This window comes from Penaeus monodon, chromosome 5 (genome assembly GCF_015228065.2).
Source record: "Penaeus monodon isolate SGIC_2016 chromosome 5, NSTDA_Pmon_1, whole genome shotgun sequence".
NCBI lineage: Eukaryota > Metazoa > Arthropoda > Malacostraca > Decapoda > Penaeidae > Penaeus > Penaeus monodon.
In genome coordinates, this window is record NC_051390.1 from 32,543,105 (window position 1) to 32,553,104 (window position 10,000).

Here is a 10,000-nt window from a genome sequence, read left to right on the forward strand (position 1 = left end):
GTACTGGCCGTATTCTTTCTTATGCTGTTACGTACCCGTTTAATCAAGCATTGTATACTATCTTTTGCAACAGTATTTGTAGATCCGCAATGTAAACAATATATCTATGTATTCCACTGTATGGTAAGAAACTGATAAAATGAGAGATACATATACTTCTTCTTCTATTGGAATATACAAATTTTACTGGAAATATTTCAAGAATATATAATTTGTCACTGATAGACGTGCATAATATTCGTGTTCACGTATTAACCTTCGTTGAAATTATCTAACGAAGAACTAACAATTAGTTTATGTAAGAACTGCTTTCACATTAGTTATTAAAAAATACTGCACTGTGACAGGCTAGCTACTCATTTCAAAACACCGTTGATAGCTATTATGTGTAGTAATAATAGGTTGTTAAGCAATAGTTTTAAATGAATTTTCTTTCGCAACGTCAGTCAACAGTAAGATCTTATGTTCTTTATCAATGATCACACACACACACACACACACACACACACACACACACACATATATATATACATATATATATTTTCTCTCTCTCTCTCTCTCTCTCTCTCTCTCTCTCTCTCTCTCTCTCTCTCTCTCTCTCTCTCTCTCTCTCTCTCTCTCTCTCTCTCTCTCTCTCTCTCTCTCTCTCTCACGGGAGACAATTTCATTAAACCTGACTAGATCATCTTGGCATTTTGATTGCTGAAGTTTGACACTCCGTATTGATTTTTCATCCCTATTCATCTAGGGGGTATTAACTACAGCGTTTTGGCTCAAGATGATGCGGTTGTTTTCTACTAAAGGCAAGATAAAAAAAAACCTCATAAATGATCATGTTTGCGATTTATAGAAGCTTACGATCATTCTGAATAGATGCCTCCTTAGCTCAGGGGCAGAGCACTGGTCTTGTAAACCAGGGGTCGAGAGTTCGATTCTCTCAGGGGGCAACTCTTTAAAGTAATCCAACCATAAATCAAACATAGGAGTTATTTACACAAGCTACATCAAAACCACCAAATAGTTTAGACAGCATCGTGTCAAAAACCTACCCTAACCTAACTCATGCGATTTATCTCGTGAAATGATAGTTGTCATTTGTTATCGTATAGTCATTGCTATCATCATTATAACCACTGATAGTACTATCATGATCATTGGAAATATTATTGTCGTACTCAGCCCCCCTCTCTACCGTTGATAGATATCACATGATAAATAAATCCATTATTATTAGTAGTAACCTTAGTATTGCTTCCTTTATTAGAATATATAATCAGTACCACAGATAATCATTCTCATGACGTGCCACTGGGTTGGCTCACTCGCTGCCCATTTGCACCAAATGTGCTGGGATGAGTGGTGAGAAAATCAATACATCCTCATAGCGATTAACGCGTTTTCGTCTGGCTCCCATGGTACGCATTGCTTACTTATTTCTGCCTGAAATAAATAGAGGATGTGCATAGAAATCCCAGGATCAGTCACGTTGGGTCGGCTGTGATTCGTTTCCAAGATAGTTTATAACCATGTAAAATAAGCAGTGTAAATAATAGGTTGCGTTCACCCGAACGGGTGACATTATACACAGTTTACTTTAATGCGGCAAAGATATAAATGAGAGGTTGGTGATAATTGACTGAATGCAGGCAAATAAAAACGATGTATAGGCACACTGAGTCTTGAATTTACATGACTCACTGTCTGTGGAATCTATACATAAATAAATATACATACATATATATATATATATATATATATATATATATATATATATATATATATATATATATATATATGTGTGTGTGTGTGTGTGTGTGTGTGTGTGTGTGTGTGTGTGTGTGTGTGTGTGTGTGTGTGTGTGTGTGTGTGTGTGTGTGAACTAGTCAATCGCTCAGCTGACCACTTCTCCTTCTCCATATACAGGAAGCATAGTGGTATGTACATACACTTCTTCTCATACCATCCTCTCCATGTAAAGACAGGTGTTGTTACCATGTGTATATATATAAATATGCGTGTGTGTGTGTGTGTGTGTGTGTGTGTGTGTGTGCGTGTGTGTGTGTGTGTGTGTGTGTGTGTGTGTGTGTGTGTGTGTGTGTGTGTGTGTGTGTGTGTGTCTGTGTGTGTGTGTGTGTGTGTGTGTGATATTTACCGTCAGTATCAGTTGTGATATCAATTTAGTGTAGCTAATTTGCATGTAATAGGATATATGAATAGACATTCAATGCTTATGTTGTTAACACAGTAATATGCTATTTATGTCTGTCGATACTTTGTACACGTGTAATTTGTGTTTTTTTATCTTTATACGTTTTACACCTCCGATGAACCTACAGTTTGATTTCAGTTTGGTGTGCCCTTACACCCTTCAGCCATAGAGGACTCACCATAAAGCATAAAAGTATGTATGTATGACTATACCCATACTTATATACATATACATATATAAAGACATATATACATATATATATATATATATATATATATATATATATATATATATATATATATATATATATATATATATATATATATATATATATATATATGCATGTATTTATGTATACACATTCACACGTGGACACGTACTGTACACGCATATACATATATACCCAAGATATTTTGATACAGGTAGCTTGAAGAAAATCCTAATTGGCAACTTCCGAGCCAAGCCCCGGGCTCATCGCCCTTTTTTTTTTTCATTGCAGCAATTAATTTTTTTTCTTGCTTTCTTTTTTGATGATCGTTTTATCATTGTTATTACTGAAACATTTTCAAAGAAAATGCACTGAAAAAAACATTTACCATATATTTTACAGGCTGAGCGGCTCGAAAAGGGGGTGGAGCTGATGACGTGACCACGTTTAGCCCATGAGAGTGTATCGTGTGATATCAGATGTAGCTAAGTAAATAATTATTTGTATAATTTACTAGATATGTTATAATTACCAGAAGTAAATCCAAAATTCCCCTCTTTTATTTATGATAATTAAAAGTTCTTTACCATTAACAGCCGTGAAAATACTCTTGGGAAAAAGTCATTTTCATTTTTGAGTTCAATAGGCGAAACTGAAGTGAGCTACTTCGTTATATGTAATTTGCATACGCCTGTAAAGTTAGGCATGCGTGCACGTCTGTCGCAAAGGCAGCACACGGCATTTTGGAAGACGGTGCATCAATAAGCGGCGAGTACACACACACACACACACACACACACACACACACACACACACACACACACACACACACACACACACACACACACACACACACACACACACACACACACACACATATATATATATATATATATATATATATATATATATATATATATATATTTATATATGTTTATCAGTGTATTTATACAGACACATATACATGCATATATATATGTATGGTTATATATAACATACTTTTGGTTTATATATTTCTGTAACTACAACTTTTATATTAAAACACACACACACACACACACACACACACACACACACACACACACACACACACACACACACACACACACACACACACACACTATAAAATAAAAGCATAAAAAATCCTAAGATAAGGCTTTACAAACTTGAAAACTAAAGATAAAGCAATAAATCAAGCAAACTTGATATGTCATTATTTATTAATATCCTATAACAAACAACAGACATCTGCATAAACAACTTATTCGAGACTGACGAAACAACCCAAGGCTTTTCGAAAGAGAATCTAATGATGATGCGTGAACTGTCAGCGCAAGATTGCTGTTTTATTTTTGATAACAAACAGTATGCGGCGTAGCTATGGGATCCTACGCTAGCTACATTTTTATGTCATCGTGGCTTTTTAACTGCCCTAGTCATTTCAAACCTTTATATTACAAAAAAAAAAAAAAAAAAAATTGATACTTCCCTCATATTCAAACCACTGACACACGTACGGAAATTCCTTAGCTACTTAAATTGACAACACCCGAATATGAAATTTATTGCGTTTGAAAAGAAAGAAAAACTACCTTATTAGACATATCCATCTATCACTCTGGCAACAGTTTTAACATTTCAATGTACAGAAAAATACATTTACTAATCTGTGTTCAAAGTTATCTCATTCACCCCACTTTCATATAAATGCAATCTAGTCAACTCGCTCACCAATCGAGCTTACCACATTTGCTCAAATTAGACATGCACAACTCAGGAACTTTCATTCATCTATAACCTCCTCTGCAATAATAGCTTCCCCTAACAATTTACTGATAAATATATCAGCAAAACTGAACAACGTCATCATTTATGAATACACCAACATCATGGTACCCCCAAAATTGCTTTATTTTCCTGTCATTTACACAGGTTCACCAGCCAACAAGTTAGCATAATGTATCCAAACTTATCAGTGAATACTGCCCACATATCAAATTAAGTTATTTTCAGAACAAAATAGGCTGTCCAAAATTCCTTGATACAATACCTCTTCAATTAAGATCAAACATTTTGTACAAATATACGTGCGATAGCTATAATGCATCATATATTGGTAATACCACCAAACATCTCAAAGAGCAGATCTCACAGTATATGAGTATTTCCGACGGATCTGGCATCCAAGTGACCAAACTACCCTTTTCAGCAATCGGGAATCATGCAGATGACACAGATCACCCCATACATAGCCAAAAAAATTCAGTCTTGGCAACCACTCCATACCACCACCAGCTCATCATGGAAAGCATACTTATATCCATCCATAAGCCAACACTCGGCAATAACGAAAGCACTTATGCTTTTGAAATCGTAACCCACTGACCATACATACTGCCCATTTGGTTGTGTGTGTTTTTATTTTCATTGTGTTTCGTTCTGTTTGTTGTTTATATCCATTTTTTTTCGTTTTAATGGTATTCTTCAATTTCTTTTGTACTAGTCATTTAATTCCATGTTTTGTCAAGTTTGTTTATTTTTATTTCGTACTTGTTTTATTGCCTTACTTTCATATTTCAAGCTTGCAAAGCCCTTTTTCAGGATTTTTATGTTTTATTTTATAGTATATGCATATATTCCACTTTATCCAAATAGATTGGTTATTTCATTTAATTTATCCGAAACGTCGTGTAATAAATGTGTTTTTCTTCTTGATACGACTGCGCTTTCCACGCAATGAACCCATTGCAAATATATGTGTGTGTATATATATATATATATATATATATATATATATATATATATATATATATATATATATATATTTATATATATATATATATATATATATATATATGTGTGTGTGTGTGTGTGTGTGTGTGTGTGTGTGTGTGTTACTGATTTTTTAAAAATCCTCTGGCTCTTGAAAAGCTCTCCGAATTTGCTGATGCCCCTTAAATTGTTGAAAAGGATGTGGCACTATGCTACTGGGACCGAAGCCTTATTTTTCCCCCTTCTCTCTCTCACTCCCGTAAAATATGTATTGCACTGTCCTCAAATAATATATTCGATGGTTTACACATGAAGTTTATAACTTTTTCGTAACGCGAGAGCAAGAGATTTCATTTATATATTATATTCTCTCTCTCTCTCTCTCTCTCTCTCTCTCTCTCTCTCTTTCTCTCTCTCTCTCTCTCGCTCTCGCTCTCTCTCAGGAAATGCATACGGCTCTTGCTAAGAGTAAATTTTGAGATGGTAATTGCTGAGTTTGCAACCGCATCAGAGAATTTTCATTATATGATAATAATTATGTGTTCTATGTATGACGAATTATATAAACTGTTCCTTACACTTTCAAATATCATTTTCCCGATTTTACACTGGTTACATCAGCCCTCGCGTAAATTTTGATCTATGTAGATAGAACATGGTTAATTTTCTTAGGGATAGTGTCTTGGACATATCTGTGCCTTTTTCGATTTTTATAGGAAATGTAAAGGTGAAAACTCACGTATAGGCAACGGTTCCGTTAGTATTGATTAAACATATGCTAAATAGGGGCTTTAATAATCATAATTGTTGACATCTGGACAGTTGCCTCCTTAGTTAGGGGGCAGAGCACTTGTAAACCAGGGGTTATGAGTTCGATTCCCATAGAGGATAAAACTCTAATAACCATTACCCATGTATTGCATAAAAGATTCACAGATCACAGTCATTGCCATCTGAATACATGCCTCCTTAGCTCAGGGGCAGAGCACTGGTCTTGTAAACCAGGGGTCGTGAGTTCGATTCTCACAGGGGGCAAGTCTTTAAGAATCATTAAACATCTGTTGAAGAAAAGATTCATATATACCTGTACAGATACCTTCTTAGCTCAAGGGCAGGGCACTGGTCTTGTAAACCAGGGGTCGTGAGTTCGATTCACACAGGGGGCAAACATTTAATAACCTTTAATAATGTGTTATGGAAATCCATATATCAGGAATGTGGACATCTGTACAGATGCCTCCTTAGCTCAGGGGCAGAGCACTGGTCTTGTAAACCAGGGGTCGAGAGTTCGATTCTCTCAGGGGGCAAACATTTAATAGCCGTTAAGCACGTGTTATGGAAATCCATGGTAGAAAAACCCACAATGCAAAAACTTGATTTATTGAAAATAAGACTATAATTTCGAAATCCACCTGGATTCCATCTTCAGATCTTCGGACCTGAAACTGTAGTCTCATTTTCAATAAATAATTTTTTTGCATTGTGCGTTTTTCTACCGTAGTATCAACACAGAAGAGTATTTTACCATTCATGGAAATCTATATATCAGGTTTGTGAACACCTGTACAGATGCCTCCTTAGCTCAGGGGCAGAGCACTGGTCTTGTAAACCAGGGGTCGTGAGTTCGATTCTCACAGGGGCAAATATTTAATAACCTTTAAGCATGTGTTATGGAAATCCATATATCAGGGATGTGGAGTTTTGTATAGCTATTTCTTTAGCCCAGGGGCAGAGTACTAGTCTTGTAAACCAGGGGTCGTGAGTAGTAACTCACGACCCCTGGCTTTCAAGACCAGTGCTCTGCCCTTGAGCTAAAAAGGTATATGTACAGGTATATATAAATCTTTTCTTCAACAGATTTTTAATGATTCTTAAAGATTTGCCCCCTGTGAGAATCGAACTCACGACCCCTGGTTTACAAGACCAGTGCTCTGCCCCTGAGCTAAGGAGGCATCTGTACAGATGTCAATGATTTATATATGATTTTTTCTTCTACGGATATTCAATGATCTCTCACAGGGGGAACCCTTTAATAGCCATTACACATGTGCTATAGAAATTCGTATATCAAGGGTGTTGATATATGTACAGATGCCTCCTTCGCTCAGGGGAAAAGCACTTGTCTTGTAAACCAGGGGTCGAGAGTTTAATTCTCATTTAATAAACCATTAAGCATGCTACAGAAATTCATATGTCATGGATGTGGGCATCGGCATAGATACCTCCTTAGCTCAGGGGACCTTATGCTGCATTTGTTACTGTTCGTCCAGCCTCGACAGACGCTATGCTTACATCCCTCAGCCCTTTCAAGGCTCACCTGGTAAAAAAAAAAAACACTTGAATAAGTATATGGAATATGTGATATGGAATAACTTGAAAAAAAAAACGAGGATAGACGGTTTGGCCACTTCTCTATATCACATACTACACAACTGATAACAAATATATACATACAATGAAATAGATGCATTGAAGATGATGGACGGCACTCGGTTAAATTACTCTAGTTGACTAAAAATGGGGGCTCAGATGAGTAGTGTTACACCCAACTGATAGGGTTAAATATGTGCTATGGAAAGCTCTATGTATCCCAAATGCTAACAACTGTACAGGCTTTATCTGAGGAACAGAACACTGGTAAAGCATGGGGAATGAATTCAATTTTCAAAATGGTCACTCCTCAAAGACCAAATTTTTTACTTATTTACTAATTACTCCTATGTAGATCTGGTTATAGGTATGAAATGCCTCTAGATAGTGTTTTTTTCACGATTGGCTACATATATATATATATATATATATATATATATATATATATATATATATATGTGTGTATATATATATATATATATATATATATATATATATATATATATATATAAAGGGGTGGGGATTTGAAATGTGTAATACTTTTCATATTTCGTGTTACCACCACCAGCTTGGCGAACAATGGCAAGCTACGCTGCCACTGGCATCCACTGGTGGCGTCAGTAGATGCCACTGACGCCGCCATTTACTGCCGTCCTGTCTGCAGAGTGCAATCACTCCCATGCCGTAACTGCTTGGGCAAGAATGATATGACGATTGTGGGTATGACCTTGGGGGAAGTCTCTGCCCAAAGTTGACCAAACATTCTCAATGGGATTGAGATCTGACAATTTGGGTGAATGTGGCACAGCGTAATCTCAAGGTCTTGCCGAAATCGTTCTTAACGACAACACTGTTTGTGTGGAAAGGGATGTTATCTTGGACAAGGTAAAATGGCTCTGAATCGAGGAACACCATGGCTCTCACCAATGGTAGAAACATCACGTAGGCCTACACCGTAAACCTGCTGGGCCCGACAACCGTCAACTCTCCAAACCCGTAACTGTGCATCCACTCAAACAGCCAGCATTTTCTAAGTCTGCATGCTACAACATAATGTGAAGTCCATATTAATTAAAGTAATTGATTAATTAAGAAGAAGAAAATGGTTCATGGTAAGAGGACGTGGCAACTAACTACTGTAAAGGGTGTTGTCACTGAGTATCAATGGTTTTCATTAGCTTATGATATTCATGCACTTCCTATTTGTCTTTCATATAGCAGACTGATTTAAAATTTTGAATGACATTTACTTGATCTTCCTCTGTCGTGCATCTAGGGTGCCCACTTCTGGCTTTGTCTTTGGTGGATCCAGTTGCTTGGTGTTGCTGGATCCACAAAGACACGGTTATCTTTGAAGTACCTAATCTTGATATTTCGGCTCTTAATAGTCTTAATGGTCTATTACTAATATTGGCATGATACAAGGCCCTAGCCATATCAACTCTGAAACACTGTTCGAACACACTATGAAGCTTCATCTGTTCTAAGCTTTGAAAACAAGTATCATTTTTTCCGAATCAACTCCTAGCGACCGTTTCGATTTCATCAACTCCCAAGAAAAGATACTTTATTTTAGCGCATGTACATCAAACATCTGATGAATTAACATTTGTACAGATGCCTACTTCAATCAGGGGGAAGAGGGCAGTATTGTAAACCAGGAGTCATGAGATACTTTATCACTGGACCAAACCTTAAATAACCATTAAACATCTGTTAAAGAATTTCCTTTGTCATAGATATTGATACATTAAACATCTGTAGAAGAAAATAATCATATATCACAGTTATTGAATTCGCACAGAAGTACCCTCAGCTCAGTACCCATAGCATTAGTCTTGTAAACCAGCGGTCTTGAGTTTAAGTCTCACAGGTGACAAACCTTTAATAAACATTCGTTGTAGAAAAAAATCATATGTCACATGACACATTTATTGATGCCTCCTTAGCTCAGGGGCAGAGCACTGGTCTTGTAAACCAGGGGCCGTGAGTTCGATTCTCACAGGGGGCAAACCACTAACCCTTACAGTGATACGGGTGCCGTTTGACGTTTGTTTGTTTATAAAACCTAGAACATTCACTCAATTGTACTGGTTGTACGTGGACAAGGCTATAGGGAACATTATCATTTTTCATCAGTACATTTTAAAATATATTAGAAAAACTCTCAAAGAGAAAGCAGTACAATTACTGCTTTGTTTCTTTGGATTTGGCAACTAAAGATAGGTTATATCGGGGCTGTTAATCAAACCTGTCCTTATCAAACGGTGTTACTTAACTTGGGGAGCCGGTACACTGAACTTAGCTGTCCTCCAAGACAAATGAGTATATATATGTAACATATGTGTATATATGTAAATATATTCCTATGTACATACGCATATTTATGTGTGTTTATATATAATATATAAATGTATAAAAGTAAATTACAAGATTATCAT

At 36.3% G+C, this 10,000-nt stretch overlaps 6 non-coding genes across 6 annotated transcripts; 5 read left to right on the forward strand and 1 right to left on the reverse strand.

Moving 5' to 3' along the window:
• Window positions 1-875: 875 nt before the first annotated feature.
• Window positions 876-947, forward strand: Trnat-ugu. Its single transcript has one exon. It is a non-coding gene; the product is annotated as a tRNA-Thr (tRNA).
• A 5,205-nt stretch (window positions 948-6,152) lies between these two features.
• Trnat-ugu lies at window positions 6,153-6,224 on the forward strand. The gene has a single exon. It is a non-coding gene; the product is annotated as a tRNA-Thr (tRNA).
• Window positions 6,225-6,424: 200 nt separating this feature from the next.
• On the forward strand, window positions 6,425-6,496 carry Trnat-ugu. The gene has a single exon. It is a non-coding gene; the product is annotated as a tRNA-Thr (tRNA).
• Window positions 6,497-6,759: 263 nt separating this feature from the next.
• Window positions 6,760-6,832, forward strand: Trnat-ugu. Its single transcript has one exon. It is a non-coding gene; the product is annotated as a tRNA-Thr (tRNA).
• A 237-nt stretch (window positions 6,833-7,069) lies between these two features.
• Trnat-ugu lies at window positions 7,070-7,141 on the reverse strand. Its single transcript has one exon. It is a non-coding gene; the product is annotated as a tRNA-Thr (tRNA).
• A 2,357-nt stretch (window positions 7,142-9,498) lies between these two features.
• Trnat-ugu lies at window positions 9,499-9,570 on the forward strand. The gene has a single exon. It is a non-coding gene; the product is annotated as a tRNA-Thr (tRNA).
• Window positions 9,571-10,000: the final 430 nt, after the last annotated feature.